Below are 19,327 nucleotides of genomic sequence, written 5' to 3' on the forward strand. Positions count from 1 at the left end.
GGGGGGGGCCCGGCCCCGGTCTCCCTTTACCTGTGAAAATATATTGTTTTCTCTAAATGCTTTAATAATTTATACCTAAAATTGAATAAAATTTTAATTTTTGGTATAAAACATCTTTATTAGTTCACTTTGAATAATTTACATGGAATTTACTATCGAAATTTATAATTTCCATGTAAACTTCATAAGTTTCCCAATTTTATTTCTTTTAATTAGGTAGAATGCTAACTATAATAAATTTAGTTATTGATATTACGCATAATAATGTTTACATTAATACTTTGTAATTTTATTTATAAAACAATATAATTATTACAAAATATTCAAATTAAAATTTTTTGAAGTTAACGTCTTATAGTATTATTTATTTACACCTGCAGCGCTGTCATCGCTGTTACCACTTTATTTGTATTTACAAATACTGTAGTGCTTATTTCAAAAGAATTTATGTAAGCGATTGGTGTTTTTATTTATTGTTTTTCGATTTTACTATCTTGAAAAAGAAATAACTGCATATAGAAAGAGTGGTAAATGTCAAAAGATTTGAAGTAAGTTGACTAGAATTATACTCAAAGTATTCATGTAATTATTATCTGATTATTATTCATTATAAATTATTTCAAACGCAAAAATTCACATATTTTTTTTTAAGTTAACCATAGATATTGAAACTTTTCGATTCATAATATATATTGAAATTTTTAAACCTGACATTTAATTATTATAATACTTAAAAAATAACAATTTTATTATTGCAGGTGAGTTTTTCAATGGAGTCTATTAATAATTCACCCAGTCGAAAACGACAACGATTATTAGTGCCTTCAGTTGATAGTAATTTGAATATTGAAAGAGAATTGAGTCGTCTCAGTGATTTATCTGTATATGATATAAATCGTGAAATATCTTCTGACATTGATTCAGAACAACTTTCAAGTCCTAGTAATGCCCATCCTCACAATTCTACAATAAGTGATAACAATAATAATCACAGTATTGATGATGGGATTCCTACAAATGCACTTGATACTAATAATCTTCAAGAAAGTCCAGTTGAAATAATAAAGAGCACAATTGCAAAAATAGCTATTCTTGACGGAAAATTTTTTGCAGTAGACCTCAGTAGATCAACGGATAAAAATATTTTAGCTAAATGTCAGTTTTGTCCGGGGGAAAAGTTTTATTAAGGTTCTTTGCGTACTACTTCTAACTTCTCCTCCCATTTAAAAGTAAGAGATTTTTTTTTAAATATATTTTTGAATTGATTTATTCAACTTAAAAATTCAACAACATATTTTGTTAATATCTTTATTTTTTGTGTAATTACTATTTTATTGTCTGCTTATATTTCAGACTGTTCATGAGTCTCAATATAAAGAGTATAAAGAATACTTAAACACCAAAAAAATTGATCCAACATCATCAGTTGATAGAAAGCGGTGGTCTTGTTGCTTTAATCAAGAAAAATTCGACGAAGATTTAACTCATTTCATTTTAGATAGTATGCTACCTATAAATATTGTGAAACGATCGTCATTCCGTCAAATTTTCGATAGTACTTACGAAAAGCACTTTCTAAAAAATAAATTAAAATTTTTAATGATTATTCGAGCCAGGATAAAAAATTTTAAATCGTAATTTATTATTTTTTTTGTATAGATTTACAAATCAAGAAAGGAGAGACACAATTTGAACATTTATCGCGATATTCTTTAGGAAAACGAATAAAAACTTATGTAACCAAAAGCTTTAATGAGATTAGAGATCAATTACAATTAGTAATATCAAATAATGGCTTTGTTTTTACTACTGCCGATGTAGGGACAAGCGGAAGTAAAAGATTTTTAGGTGTTACTTCTAGCTGGGTAAGTTTCATATCATGCAGATTATTTTAAAATTTAATAAAAAAATCATTTTTTGGTCTAAGTTTATAAATATACAATCAATAGTTTACTGTACGGTTATAATTATTTTTATTTTAAATTTGTAACGATCACGATTTCTTAAAAATTTTTTTTTTTACTTTTTCCCATGTAGGAACTTACAAGCTCTGACAACGGGGCTAAGCACGGACCAGGACTGGGTAACCCAGCTCTGGCTCCCCAGTGTCGGCCCTAGCTAAGGCCCAGGACTGGGCAACCTAGCTCTGGCTTCCCAATGTCGGCCCTAGCTTAGGTCCAGTCGTGGGCAACCTAGGGCTGGCTTTCTATCCTTGGCCCAAGATTAAACCAGAACTAGTAAGCCCAGCTCTGGCTTCCTAGTGTCGGCCCTAGCTAAGGCCCAGTCGTGGGCAACCTAGCGCTGGCTTTCCGCTGTTGGCCCCAAACGAGACCCAGTCATGGGTAACCCTGCTCTAGCTCTTCAATATTGGCCCAAGCTTGAACCAGAACTAGTTCACCGAGCTCTGGGTTTCCACGGTAGACCCTAGCTAGGACCCAGCTATGAATAACTTCTACCCATACAGGAAGCCCCCGAGTTGAACGACGGGGCCATGCCTGGGACATTATTGGGAAGCCCGTCTTGGCAAACCTATACTGTCCCATGCCTGGGCCATAACTGGTTAATTAGTATTGGCCATTCCAATGATTACCCAGGCTTGGGCCAAGACTGAATACCCTAGCTTTGGCCAACCCTAGAGTCACCCTAACATGGGCCAAGATTGAATAACCTAGCCTCGGCCGTTGGATGGTTACCCTAACATCGGCCAACACTAGATAACCTAGCCTTGGCCAAGCCGAGAGTCACCCTAACTTGGGAATTATGGTGGTAGAGTAAGATAATTAAGCTGGGTTCTTGATAAATAATCAATTATATTTAATAAATTTTATTTTAAAAAATTATGTAACTATAATATAAATAATACGAAATTATTTTTTTCTTTCTTAATCGAAAATATAAATTAAATTGCTCTTTATATTTCATAAAACCGAGTGGTTGTAGTAAAATGAACAAGTAGAATATATAAAAGTTTCAATTGAACGTTAGTAGGTTCATCCAGTAGCCAGCGTTCAAACCCAGCAATCAGAAGGACGGCAGTTCGCGCCCAGAGCCCAGCAGAATTTTCACCGAGTTTTTTTCACGTTATTTACTTCACTTAAATAGTTTAAACGTTAATGATCACAAACTCTAGTACTTTAATAATAATAAATTTTTTTTTTTAATTGAATTTATGTGTTTTTTCGATGCATGGGCCAAGTCTGGCAACCAAGCATGGGCCAGGTCTGGCAAGCAAGCATGGGTCAGGGCTGGCAACCAGGCTTGGCACCCAGTTATCATTCCCGACTTCTACCAAGGCTGGAACAAGGCTGGCTTACAAGCTTGGTCCAGAGTTCAACATAGTTGAACCAAGCCTGAGCCAAGCCTGGGCCTGTCGTACTTTCCTATCTGGGTTAAATTTTAGCTCTTTAATATTTTAAGTCTGCTACCTTTTGACTTCTACTCTTCCATGTGTTACTTTGATAAGAATTGTTTTGAAGCAAATAAGTAAAAAGTATATAATTTTGAAATTTTTATTTTTAGATAGACCCGAAAAGTTTGGAAAAAAAATTTGCTGCGATTACTTGCAAACGTTTTCCTGGCACTCATTCATTTGATGCCATTTTGCTAAAAAATTATCTGAAATCCATAGTTCATTTGGTCTTACATCTAACAACATAAGAGCAACCGTCACAGATAACGGATCAAATGTTATTAAAGCTTTCAGAGAATTTGGTGTCAACGTTGAAGATAAAGATCTTTTTGGTAAATATCTTTTCTTTATAGTTATACAGAAAATTGAATCCTAAATATGTGTTATAACAAATATATAAGCAATTACAATTTATTATTTTTTATGGTTAGAAATAAATTCATTACAATACAACATCATGTAGACTTTAAACAGGATTTCTTAAAAATGACTAAAACAAGTAAGCCAACTATAACCGTTATTGTTGATTTAGGCTATTTTTGAAATTCTGTTCTGCTCAAAACTCAAAATTTTATTATATTCAATACTTTGCTATTTTATTAGTTGGTACTTAATTACCGAATATAATTTTAATAAAGTTTCTGTTATTACTTACTATTATTTCAATATTATTTTTAGAACCGTCTGAATTAAATTGTGATGATAATGATGATGATCATTGAGATAATGATGAAAACTTTTTCAACTCTTCTAACGAGAATCATATCGAGGTTGATCAAGGATTTGATTTGGAATACGAAATAACTTTACCGCAGCATCTTTGATGCGCAAGTCATACGCTAAACTTAATAGCAACATCAGATATCAGTAAAGCTATCGATGAATCTCCAATTTTAAAACAAAAACACACAAATACCATTAAGAAGTGTTCTTCTTTGTGGAAATTATTACGATCACCGAAAAAAAATGAATATTTTAAATCACATTAAGGTATTTCTTTTAAAAAACCGGTAATAACGCGGTGGAACTCATATTATGATTGTATCAAACAAATCTTGGCTGTTAAAGAAAAGTTATTACAGAAAGACATCCTCTATTTAAAGTATAAATTCTCCAAGTCGGATTTTGTATACCTCCATGAGTATATTACTTGTACATCAGATCTAGCACTTGCAATCGATCGATTACAAGCTGACAACTGCCATTACGACATTTTTTCCCCAGACTTGGTGTCTTTAAAATCCAATCTTTGCGAACTGCTACAGAGCAGTCGTATTACTGTTTGTAAGCCGTTATTACGAGCTACGATTAAAAGTGTTGAAACATGATTTGCAAATTTTTTCAATTTTGATCAGCGTGGTATAGGCGCAGCGATAGCATCAGTATCTCGTCCTTATTTTAAAGGCCGTTGGTTGGGATGTTTTACAGAAGCGATTCAAAATAATATTTATGATTGGTTTGTAAAAGCAGTCTCTGAAGAGATAACTGACGAATCGCCAATGAGTTCACAAAATTCCAATAAAAAAGAGTATAATTATGAAAATCATACGTCAAATATAATTTCAAAATTTGAAACTTCTGTTACTCAAGCAGCTTTTGAAGTTTAAGTAACAAGTTATTTAAAATCTGCGAATAAAAACTATGAATGGATGACTATCGACTAGTGAAGAAAGTGTTTTTTAAATACAATACACCCTTACCATCCTCTGCCTCTGTTGAAAGGTTATTTAATTACGCAACTATGATGAACTTGCCTAAATTTAATAGATATACCGATGAGAATTTCGAAAACCGAGTGCTAACAAAAGCAAATGCATCAAAAAAACTTTAATACAATCTGTAATTTATATTTTTTTCTTTAATAAAATTTACATTGCAAAAAATTTTAATGATCACAAACATGATAAGAAATTCATTATGCTAATTATAAATAAAAGCTTTAATAAATATAATTGACCATAAAATTAGCCATCGTTTTTAATAATTCATTTGGATTAGTTTGCGTCACAAAATTAAAATTTGTAGGTACAATACCGTTAGTACCGAAACTTGGAACAAAATACGATGACATTTTTAAAATTAAGATAATTATTTTATCGGGAAAAAATATATATACTCAAGAATTCATATTATTATGACGAAAATTCCTCGATTCAATTTATAGCCGATTTTTATCTGCACCATATTTTTCTTATTTTAAATCGACATCTAAAAATTTTGGTGAAACGATAAATATCTGTAATAGAAATAATTCAATTACAGTTAGATAAAATATTTTTTTAATACGTATTATTTCAAATAATTCAATTTTCATTGAATTAAGATTTTCAATGATTTACTCAATCAAAATTGAATCACAATTATTTTTAATAGATAATTGAATATTATTTGAATTACAATTATTTTTAATAGATAATTGAATATTAATTGAATCAAAATTATTTTTAATGGTAAATGCATTTGTATGCTATAATTTCTTAATTGTTAATTGGAGTATGATTCAATTAAATATTATATTTAATGAATAATTCAAAAAAATTTGCATTATCCATTAAAAAATCAATGAATAAAGCATTAGATTTACATTAAAAATTTTGCAACTGTGATGAATTTCATTATTATTATTGAAATAATTATTATTTGTTTGTAATAATTTGCGGATATTGCTCGGTATTAACCAGTGGTTTATTTTTACGAGAACTATTTATTTAAACTATTTAAAAATTATTTTGCGATTATATTATTATTATTTTCAAATATCACGTGCGAGTGATATCATTATTTACATGGAGTGAATTATTTTTTTTTTTGCGCTTAAGATATTTATTGTTTATTCATTATTCTTATTTTATAATTTGTATACGCATACAAGTATCATTTAGTAAGTGATTTATTATTGTTATGATTGATATTGTTAATTTTGCTATGCGATACAATGGAGTATTCAATTTATAATTTAAAATATAATTGAAAGCAAATGATCATCAACCCAGTATTTCTTTAAGTTTTATTTATTTACATTAGTGCTATCTTTTTCTTGCTTTCCTCTTCCTAAAATCTGAAACTGCTTTCCTCTATTTATAATTTTATTTAAATTTTCATTCTTCTGTTTTATTTTATTTTGAATTTAAATTTCGTTCGTGGGGCACACGAACTGGCGCCCAACAAGGATTTTTAACCCAGCCTGAGAATAGCTGAGTGTCCAGGGAGATTTGGGATATCTCCAAGTGGGACTTTTGGATTGGTATTATTTTTATTTTCAGTTTTCTACCAGCGGAGGGCCATAACGGCTATTGAGCACCAACCACACTCCGCCGTGGGACGTGTGAAATAGAAGCGAACGTTATGAATTAACTCTTAAAATATTTTATTCTGACAAATTTAGTATCATTAAATTATACGTTAAACAATTTGATTTTTTAAGTGACTAACTCCAAAATTGTTTAGTAATCAGTGAAACGGTTATTAATTGTCAAGACCAATTATATACTTGTATCTCTAAAATATTACGTTTATAATGTATAAACAACAGAAACACGTTCTTATTATTTATGATTGATCATTTTTTCATAATTAAAGAATAATTGGGATATAGCTCTCCGAGCTTTATCCTAATCATTGCTCTTCGAGCTCGAAAATACTTTTGTATGCCGTTGTTTTCGAAAAAAAAAAAAAAAAAACGTTTTTTATCATTTTTTCTCCAACCATATCTCTCGAACGTATTTACCGATTAAAATAGTTGAAGTGGCAACGACGTGTTCTATTGAGCTCTAGAGCTATTCAGATTTTGAAATTGATTTATCTAGTCGTTTTTAAGAAATTTCAAAAAAACCAAAAAAAAAAATTTTTTTTTTTTTGATTGATTCGTTCACGGTTTCTCTTGAACCTATAAACCGATTTGATGATTAAGGTGGCGTTTGACGCGGCTTATAAAGTTTTAGTGTTGATTAGATTTTGGGATCAATTCACCGGACACATTAAGAGTTATAAAAAAAAAACATTTTTGAAAAAATTTTATTTTTAGAAGATCTTTGTACGCAACTTACCAATCAAGCTCAATTTTTCACAGCTTTTAGATATCAACAAGTAGCGTCGATTGACACCTTGACGATCAAAATCAGTTGATCCTTTCAAAAATTACATATATTTACATGCGTACGTACGTACATATACGGTAATCGGAAGAAGTAGCCCCAGAAAAAATAACTCCGGAAAAATAGACCGGAAAAAATAGACTGAAAAAATTGACCCGGCAAATCAACTTATCAGCTTACTACCGATTCCATGAGAAACTTTATACTCGGCCTTACAATTTGATGGTATCATGTCTTTTAAAGTCTATCAATTCGAAACTCGGTAACACGATCTTTGATCCGAAGACAAATCACTCGCGAAAAAATACCCGATGCCGAAATACCCACAAACCAGGTAATTCATCCCGTACAATTTATCCCAAAAATCAATTTAAAAAAAAAAAAATAGGAAAGAAGAAAAAAATTTCTTTGTTTTTTTTTTATTTGTAAAACAAGATTATCTCAATAAGGGGGTCCAGGAGTGAAGCCTCTGTAGGGCTCAGGGACCTAGTGCCACTTTTGACATATTTTTATGTGTGGGTATATTTTTATAATAGCACACACAAAATTCGTAAAAAAAAGACGCTATTTTTCACACCTTTTTATGTGTGGGTACACTTTTTTAATTACAACCGAACAAAATTTGTATTTAATAACAATAAATGTTGTTAGTATATTATCTGATAGTGTAATAATTATAGATAATTTGGCTTGCGAGTATATTATCGCGGGTAATTTATCTTCGGGTCAAACGTTACGTAGCCATCAATTCACTTGTTAATTTCTTTCGTGAAGAAAGGACACCTCTAACGGATCCAAGGGCAAAGTCCCAGTAGGGTACAGGGGCAAAGCATACAAAATAGAATAAAATTAGTTGCCTAATGAAAAACATTACATGCTTGATCCGTTTTTTTTTATCTATTTTTGATGATTCATTTTCTCTGAGTCTATTTATTCCGGGTCTATTTTTTCTGGATCTATTTTTTCTGGGTCTATTTTTTCCGAATCTATTTTTTCCGGATCTAATTTTTCCAGTCTATTTTTTCTGGGATCTGTATATATGTAGGATACATACACACATACATACACTCGGACATCATCGAGAAATTAGTCAAAATAGCTTCCTAAAACCTTAAAACCTCAAGATCTGATAGAAATTCGGTTTTCGAAAATCGGACCGAAACCAATAATTTCCCGAATTTTTGAAGTTTCAATTTTCTTAGCAGGAAGTTAAAAAATGAATTAAAAAAAGTTTTAAAGTTACAGGATGGAATAAAGTTATTAAACAAAAAAAATATTGCAAAAAACAAATACTTGGTCAACAGAAAATTTTTAGCAAATTTTTTCTACATTAAAGTCAGTATTCATCTATAGACTATCAAATGACTGTCAAATCCTCAACCTCTATATCATTATCTGACACCATAGCAATAATTTTCCAGTGCAAGTTAGTACTTCCCAACAATCATATATTTGTAACTAGCAAACTAATTATGAATTCCCCTTTAATGTTGAGAATCGACCTATTTGTCAGCTTAATAAATCTATCAAATATAACTAATTTAGAGCAACCTACAAACAATAAGAATAGCTGGGCTGTATCGTTCAATGCTGCAGTGAATGAATTAACGGATGCAAATGATAAAAATTTAAACCAAGATAAATCTCTGTTAGATGTGAGAGATAAGAATAAAATGACAGTGTCTGATAACCCGTCAAATCTAATAACCAAGTTACTGCCAAAAAAAAGTCAATGCAATATTATATGTATTAATAGAGTGTAGTATTTGAAAAAAAAATTTTTGACTTTAATTTTTTAACTGCTGTGATTCAATATTTTATGCTGATGTCATTACAATTACAAAAGAAGTCGTTGAGTTTATGGAAGCGCTTACAGCTATTCTAAGAAGCGAATATAATAAAGAAAATATTAATGATCGTGAAAACTCAAACTTATTCACAGTAAACTTTTATTACCCAATTTATGACAAATTTCCCTAAAATATATAATGCATAATTTTTTTTTTATATAATTATATTCCACGTTATTATTTACAAGGAAGAGAGATTAGAATGAAAATAACTAGAAAACAATGCAGACTTAGAAAAAACTTTATTTAAAATAACTTTCAGGGAGTAAAATTGTCTATAAAAAAGGTTCTATAATTTTGTAAAAGGTTTGATAGTTTTGCCGAAAAAGTAAAAAGATCTCAAAGTTTAATATAAATCCAACTTCAATCTCAAATAACTTTTGAACAAATAGATCAAAAAATAATCAGATAAGTTTTTTGTAGAGCATTAAATTTCCTACAAAAATATGCCTATCAATTATCCTTATGACGCATTGTTAGCTAGTTATAAAAATCAGAAGGGGTTCTTCCCCAAAAAACCATCCAATTATTTTAATGTAAAATTTTTAAAAGTTGTTTCTATAAATATTCTATGCTTTTTCAAAATTAATGCATTTTTTTCATGCCTACTATTTTCAATATCATACTTATGCATTAAATAAATATTTTTATTTCTATTCTATTTAATTATAATGAAATACTAACAAAGTCACCGTTCAAATTCAATGACGCCATTGTCTTGTTAGTGTTGTTTTTAACATCATTTTCATTATTACTGTATTGTTGTTGTAATTTAATGGTAGCGCCACGTGATTGCTGGTGGTAAGAAACAAAATCATTCATAAAACTTGGTTTTTTTTTTGTGGTAGAGAAATGTTGAAACTGACTTTGATCAACATAGAAAAATTTTTAAATAGAAAAATTTTATCATAGAATTGTTGTGTCATAGAGATATGCAGAATAAATAAATATTAAGGAGAGCTGTATAGTTATAGAGAAATGTCATAATATAAATACGTTAACACCTAATTTTATCATATTATAGTAAATATTGTAGAGACTTAGTTTTCATAGAGATATATAGTATAGAGATATTTCAGACATGAATTATTTTCGCATATATTTATATTTAGTAAAATAAGTTTACATAGAGATAATTTTACATAGAATTATTTTGCAACATAAATATATTTAATATTGTTATTTTCGCATAGAAATCTATTTAAGAGAGTTGTATGTTGGTAGAGTACTAAAAGTAGAAAAGTAAAAAGTACGCTTGTAACCAGGTATGGTATGAATACATAGCGCTGATTGTAAATTAGGGTGCTTCGAAAAAAAAAATTGATTTGTTACCAACGTTCTTAAAAAGTTGACGTTAATCTATTGCCGCAACCTGTCACCAATTTTCTGAGACAATTGAAGGCAACTTTCTGTCAACCCTGTCAACTGAGGGAATGCCATGGTTACCAGAAATCGCTTATGGCTGAGGCAGGTATACGACTCAGCCATAAGCTACCCTACCAAAAATAAAACTCTACCCAATTGAAGTCAGCTCCACTTACTTAGCCCTTTATTATAAATTGCTCTGATTTATTCTACTTGCAATCGTTTGTTGATTGTTTACTGGTCAATTTTGGTCTATTAAAGTATTTTGCTGGCTAATTGTTTTTAAAAAAAAAAAATTAATAAAAGTCAGTCTATAATTTTCTCCATTGAACTCTGCTACTTCAATATTTTTTTAATTTTGCTCAAGTAAACGATGCTATTAGGGTAATAGCACAGTTTGCTCTAGTAAAAGTTTACTTTACAAAAGTTCCTCAAATTTTTTGTCAAATTTCCGTCAACTTTGGACTTTTCAATTTTTTACGACAATTTGTATGCAACTTGCTATCGTATTTGAAGTAAATTTACGGCCTGAATTATAATGCAAGTTCACTTCAAAAGTTGACTCGAAAAAAGTTGTTAGTTTTTAGGCAAATTGTATTTTTATTTATTGTTAATTTCACTTAATATTGTTAAATATTTTTTAAACGTGAAATTATAGACAATTTCATGTATTAATTTGCTTACCTTCTGAAATGGTAATAACCCGAGTCGAAATGTTAGATCCGTTTTAACCGTAGAAGTTTCCAAACCCTTGGAAGTTCGATTTACCGCCTTAGAATACGCCTGTTTTGACCGTAAAAGACGGTCTGGATAGAAAGTACGGATAAATAGGCCTTCTTAGATCTGTTTTGACCGTCAATGTTATCCGAATTGTTGTTATTATAATATTGATTGTTATAACCATCTTATCTTTGTAATTCTTTTATAATAATAATAATAATAATAATAATAATAATAATAATAATAATAATAATAATAATAATAATAATAATAATAATAATAATAATAATAATAATAATAATAATAATAATAATAATAAAAATAATAATAATAATGGAACTTGAATTAAAATTTTCGTGCCAGTTTTTAAAATTAATTTTCGTGAAATTTTCGAAGTAATAGTTATAATTATAATTATATTATTGAAATTAGTATTTTATATTTCAAATTAAAGCGTTCAAAAAAATTTTTTACTACTAAAAGAGGTAAGATTAATGATAGGTTCATATATATATATATATATATATATATATATATATATATATATATATATGGGTCATTCCACCAAATAAAGTTATTTTTACGGGGCGACCCGCATCGATTTGATTCCAACCATGTGGAGTCTTTCCAAATATTAAAAAAAAAATTCTCTGAAAATTTGAGCATTTGATATGCAGCAGTTTCAAAGTTATGATTTTTTGAATTTTTTAAAAATTTTTGTTTTCAACTTTTTAATTACTTTTTTTGAAGGAAACAATTTTCAAAAAAAAAATGAACACATAATAATTCTTAGTAGGAAAAATTCTCAGCTTTCCAACGAAAATATTCATTTTTTATTTTAAAAGACAGAAGACCCTTTAAAAGTCGTTTAAAATAGGAAAAACTATTTTTATGACTGTGCGGCGCTTGATACATCTAATTTGATATTTTTTTCTGAAAGCTGAGACCTTTTCCGATAAAATATGTAATTTTCACAATGTGCATATTTTTTGTTTGAACAAAATCAATAATCATTTAAATACAAGTCATTGATTTTATCGTTTTATTAAACTATATTGGTTCATTGTGTGGCAAAAGATGAAACAAAATGATATCAGACAAGAGTGAACTGAGCTGCCCAAGCCGTAGGCAAAAGCTGACAATAACTGCAATCTGAAGTCGTGTTTCATCTCGTGTTACACACTATTTTTTTCATGATTACCTGCATTAAAAATTAGTTTCAGTGGCAGCAGCCAGTTAGAATTAAGTTAATTAAAGATCGATGGTGTGGTCAACCATAAGTCTATGCGTAGCTTATGATTTGCAATTTATAATTAAATAAAAACGATAAATGCTCTTTATTATTTACACAAATTTTTATAAAACTTGTTGACAAAGTTAGAACTGTCATTGAGGGAGATAACATCAATAGCCTGAAATCATTTTTGAACTAAACCCAAGAATCAAAGTTCAAGTCACTAATTCCTAAACTTGAAGCTTTGATGCTGGTATCATGAAAAATAATTTTATAATTTTTGTTGTCAAAGCTTTACTGCATATACATACTAGAAAACATATCCTCACACCGCAAGATTTATGCATCCAGGCTATTCAAAATTTTACCGGCGTTGATTTTACTTTTATAACCAACTCTTATTGAAAGAAACGATTTAAAACGATTGGAAAAAAAATTTTTAATACTTTTTAATGCTTTTGAATACTTTGAATACTTTTTAATCACCCTTTTTATGAGCATTTAACATTACAAATCGTTTCGAATCGTTTCTTTTAATCAAGGAATACTGACTTTTTATAGAAAATAAATGTTTTAGACGTACGATTCTTAGAGTCAAATACGGTGAAAGAAACACAAGCAGTACACCTTTTCTTCCCTATTGTTAATAGCCAAGGATATATTTGTATTAAAAATGTATCAAGATCCTCAAAAAACCTAAGAATTAAAGTTTTTTAATCATTGGGAGTTTATATTTCATTTAATTTTGTTCAAATAAAAAATATGCACAACGTGAAAATTACATATTTTGTCGGAAAAGGTCTCAGCTTTCAGAAAAAAATATCAAATTAGATGTATCAAGCGCCGCACAGTCATAAAAATAGTTTTTCCTATTTTAAACGACTTTTAAAGGGTCTTCTGTAACTTAAAATAAAAAATGAATATTTTCGTTGGAAAGCTGAGAATTTTTCCTACGAAGAATTATTATGTGCTCATTTTTTTTTAAAAATTGTTTCCTTCAAAAAAAGTAATGAAAAAGTTGAAAATAAAAATTTTTTAAAAATTCAAAAAATCATAACTTTGAAACTGCTGCATATTAAAGGCTCAAATTTTGAGAGAATTTTTTTTAAATACATGGAAAGACTCCACAAAGTTTGAATCAAATCGTCGAAGGTCGCCCCGTAAAAATAACTTTATTTGGTAGAATCACCCATATGTATATATGTATATATATATATATATATATATATATATATATATATATATATATATGGGTTCTTCGTTTCCGACGAAAGTATTTTTTTTGTTGCTCATCAAGCAAAATATTGTTTTTTATGCTAAAACAAAAATTCCTGCCAAGTTTGAGCTCTTAATTCTAATCCTAAGTACTTTCCATTTGATTTCCAAGATTTCCCATTTAAAATGCACGTAAATTAAAGTACTTTTTTTTTTAACTTCCTAATACTCAGCTGCGTTTTATGATATCAACGCGGTTTTGGTCGCAAATTGTAGGGCATTTGGTGTTCTTCAAAAGTGCCCATAGTAACATAGCTGTAATTCCAGCTGTTTCACTGATGTCTGCTGAGGAAGTCATATTTCCTATGAAATTAACCTTTATTGGCTTGCAGACCGTAAACCAATGAATGCACACCAAAAATGTAAAAGGGAATTTTATAGATTATTTTATTCTCTTCAAAAAAAGCCCTATGAGTCAAGTCGCTAAAGTCCATAGTTTCCGAGTTATAGTCATTTTAATAATTTAAAAAATATATTATGAAAAAAAAAACGACAATTGCTATTTTATTTTTTAGATTATTAAAATGACTATAACTCGGAAACTATGGACTTTAGCAGCTTGACTCATTGGGCTTTTTTTTGAAGGGAATAAAAGTTCCTATGAAATTCCCATTCACATTTTTGGTGTGCATTCATTGGTTTACGTTCTGCAAGCCAATAAAGGTCAATTTCATAGGAAATATGACTTCCTCAGTTGACATCAGTAAAACAGCTAGAATTACAGCTAAGTTACTATGGGCACTTTTGAAGAACACCAAATGCCCTACAATTTGCGACCAAAACCGCGTCGATATCATAAAACGCAGCTGAGTATTAGAAAGTTAAAAAAAAAAGTAATTTAATTTACGTGCATTTTAAATGGGAAATCTTGGAAATCAAATGGAAGGTACTTAGGATTGGAATTAAGAGCTCAAACTTGGCAGGAATTTTTGTTTTAGCATAAAAAACAATATTTTGCTTGATGAACAACAAAAAAAATACTTCCGTCGGAAACGAAGCACCCTAATATATATATATATATATATATATATATATATATATATATATATATATATATATATATATATATATAATTTAATAATAATTATAATTTTAAAATCATCAGTTGATAATTACTAATTTTAATAATATATATAATTTTAGAAATATCATAAATCTTTTTTTATTCGGTATTATTCGAATTAACAGGCATCGCAATATACAGCTGATCATTAATTTTTATTTCAAAACAAACAGTAATTAATTGATCTATGGAAACGGATATAAAATTTTCCATTCTTGTACATTTATATATGTATGAAATCCCGTACCTTACATCATTGTCACCTATTACGTTAAATACTTTTTCACTAAATAAAGTTTGAATAATCGCTCGATGGACCGGTGCACAATGATTCAAAAAATTATCTGGTAATAAACATTGGTAGTAATGTATTTTTACAAAACATATAATTAATCCTAGATGATATCCAGTTTGATCTCTGTACAGAGTATATAATGATGACATCTGTGTTGCACGGGTGTATCGTTCAGAGACATAAAGTTTAGAATCTTTCAATAAACGGAAATATTCCTGGATATTTTGCATTGGTAACAAATTAGCTAGAGCTTGCTGAACTCCTTCAGGTATTTCATAGCGCTCGTTGTAAGTTTTGTAAGAACCAATCGTATAGCAACCGTCTTCTAGTTGTTCACCAATTTTATTATTATGTTTCCGTTTAAAACAAAAATATTTAATCCTTCCGTCTGGTAATTGCTCGAAAAATCTGTGTAGTTTTAACTGCTGATTATGTGACCTGACTATCTGTGAATCGATATGACGAGTTCCCTTGATTACATTGAAATATTGTCCATTTAAATCTTCTTGCCGAAAACAATCATTTGTCCGTAATGGTCCAAAAGCAAGTACACTTTGAGATAGATGTATAATAAGATGACCGTTAATGGAACAATTTTTTAGACCATACAAAATTTCGAATTCTCGGACAAACATATGCAGAAAGTTAGACGCCCTATTAACATCTGCGTTCGTTATTGAATCAGAATTTAAAAGTGCTATTCCAGCAATCAACATTGAAAAGTTATCTAAATACTCTCGTTGCATTATGCCGTTCATAACTGGTAAAGAATAATAAAAAAACCAATTTTTAAGCTCAGATGCTTTCCAGTGTATGAGATCTTCAGTTGAACGAGGCATACGATGAACGAAGCTAGATGGTTTAATTTTAATTAATCTGTCATTAATGACATCTGCGGTATCAGCCAATGAATGTAATTCATTCTTATGGCTCGAATCAAACCATAAAGATAATAACTTTTTTACTACGCCACTAAATACACAGTGCATTTGGTCTATAGCAGACCCAACAACAAAATCAGGCATCAACTTAGGTGATGCACAGGGGCCTTTGACCCCCATATGAGGGGAATCATCATTCAAAGCGGTTTCTGCAAATTCAATACATCTCGCTGAAGTTCGCATCTTAGTATTCTGTGTATTTCGATAGACGTGGGTATGAGAGTTACCATCTTCTGTTAGACGATAAGTTTCACCAGGTCATAAGCATGATCGGCAGCCATAAGCACCTATATAATGCGTAAAGTTAAGAAATTGACATTTTGCTGGAAGATCACAAGTTCCAATTATCAACAAGGCTCTAACTTTTATGATTTCGTTGTCTGGTAAAGTAATATTTATACCACGAAATAACATTTTTAACTGATCATAAAATTTATTAAAGTAGTTGTTAGCATTAGGTTTTTGATCTCCAAACCATAATCCTAAGAACAATAAATTTTCTCGCTTCCACCGCTCTTCAAAAGGTAATACATTTATCGATAAATATACTGGCCATATGCTTACTTTCGATGATTTAAACATTGGAATGCCATCAGTGTACCAAGTTAAGGAAATATTATTTCTATTTGCTAAAAAAACATTAGCAATAAGATTTTGGTACATACTACCTTTATGAACATCAGTAATATTTATACTGTTATTTTTAAAATTAGCCTGAATGCAATGTTGTAGACATTCATAAAATCCTGGTCTGCTATATAGTTCTTTTAATTAATATTTTATAGGAAGTTCAATAAAGTAAGCTTTTTTTCTTGATTCACAGCTATCACAATTATCATTTTCATTTACTAGGTTTTTTTGACAACTTGTACAGTAAAAATGTTTTTTTTTTTTACTTTTTCTTTTTTTGTAAGCGAAAAAAATTTTCGGAATTTGTATAAGCTATTCTTGAAGCTATTATTATCTCGAATACAGTGTAAGTTAATCATAGTTATAATATCGTTCAAGCAGGTTTGAGTAACATTGTGCTTCACAAGTAAGGACAATATCAAGCACATACTTTGATTCACAGTCAATGGAGCACCTGGATATAACAATTGCTCATAATCAAAGTTCCTCAGATTATCATTATCATCATCTTCGGTATCACTATCACTTTTACGTAATGCTTCATTTTCACTGTCATCTGTATCTTCATTGTTGTTGAATATTTCTTCATCATTTTCATCCCGATCAATTTCTTCTTCACTTTCAGTCTAGGAAAAAAACATTCATAAAATTTTGTTATTTTGTTTATAATAAAAACTAGAAGTTAATATCTTACCCCATAATCATCTCTTTGTTCATTTAATTGGTCAGCATTATGATCGACCCGCAAGTCATTATTTACATTGACAGATTGATCATCCAACTATTCATATAATTGGTTACCATAATCAAAACCTCTATCGACTTCATTATTTACGTGGGCATCTTGTCCAATTAATTGTTCATTAAACGTGTGATTATCGTTATCAACTTCACCAATTTGATTATTTACATTGACAATACTATTATCTAATTGTTTATTAAAACCATTATCAATAATATCATCATCATTATCATCATTCTTCACGTTTACGATATTTCTTAAATATTCGCGTTTACGTTTTTTTGATAAATCGTTATAACTTTTTCTTGAGTTTCGATTCATCTTTTATATTATAATATTATTTAATAATTGTAATGTTTTGAAAAATAAAAAATTAATTTCATCAGCTGGTACTCTATTGTGCATATGTATATGTTAATGTAAATGTATGAAAACATAAGGAAAATATGTACACATGTGAAGTGAGCAATGCACTCACTCTTGGAATCAGTAGGTAAGTTAATGTCGTTATTATCAGCTGAGCCGTGAATAAGCTAAAATACTCTTAGAGAAACGCTATGCAAGTGCGTGGCGTCATCAGCAGCCATCTTGAGTGACAAAGTACATGGTAAACATTGTATATATATCTTTTTCTACTGTATTTATAATATTATTAAATAAATAAGAAACGATTTAAATAATCACTGTGCCACCGAAAAAAGGGAAAAAAACAACCAAAAATATGTGTTGATCTAGTAGGTTATTGATGGTCAAAAAACAATAACTGAGCTAAGTAAAATTTCACAAACAAAACGTATTAAAAACGAAACTGTTAAATTAAAATGGAAAGGAACAAATGGCAAAAAAAAAATTTATACTTTGCGAAAATTGTCGAATTTGGAGGTAAGTCTGTCTTAAGGAATTAAAATATTAAATAATAAACGCTGTAATTATTAACTACCTGAACTCATAATAATTCATTTACTTTCTTCATTATTTTTATCAATAAATAAAAAAAATGAATAAATCACTTTATTTAACAGAAACGATTAAAGAATTGTACAGTATACAGTTAGATAATAAAGGTAACGTTTGTGATGATTCTAAAAAATTATACTCCGAAACTAAGTTAGACCAAAAAAAAAAAATGATTGTATCAAAACAATTAACCACAGAGTTAAAAAAAAAATGATAATGCTATTGAACAAAAGATAATTGAACAAAAAGCTATATTTTCTATTGATGATCAACCACTTTCTAAAAATAGTAAAAATAAAATTTCTAAATTTAAAAAAGTAAATGAAATTACCACGTCAAATACAAAAGAAGATGTAAACTTTAAACCATCTGAGCGAGAATTTCTCAATCAGCAAAATACTTCAGGTATAAATAATCTTGAAATCCACTATGCTGTTGATCAGCAAGAAGCAACGATTGATAAATCATTAGATCTTTTTGATGACAAAATTAATCATCCATCTTATTCAAACGATTTCTCTAATGTGAAGACTCATTTTGAAGATGGTGCTATAAGTAGTGAATCAGGCTTAGTTACCATTTGGAATAGTAGTTACTTGAATAATTGGTCAAATATTTGTAATCCAACTATGATTGCTCCAAATATTCAACTCCAAGTTTCCAATAATGCAGATCAAGTTTTACCTTCGAGACTATTGGAACTTGGAAGTATGAAAAAAGACACTTATAATACTCCGATATTGAAATTTCCT

The 19,327-nt window shown here is 29.3% G+C and overlaps 1 pseudogene; it reads left to right on the forward strand.

Annotated features, from left to right (window-relative positions):
- Positions 1–1,138: 1,138 nt before the first annotated feature.
- LOC128667779 (uncharacterized) lies at positions 1,139–4,226 on the forward strand (annotated as a pseudogene).
- Positions 4,227–19,327: the final 15,101 nt, after the last annotated feature.

The sequence above is a fragment of the Microplitis demolitor genome, chromosome 5 (assembly GCF_026212275.2).
Source record: "Microplitis demolitor isolate Queensland-Clemson2020A chromosome 5, iyMicDemo2.1a, whole genome shotgun sequence".
Taxonomy (NCBI): domain Eukaryota; kingdom Metazoa; phylum Arthropoda; class Insecta; order Hymenoptera; family Braconidae; genus Microplitis; species Microplitis demolitor.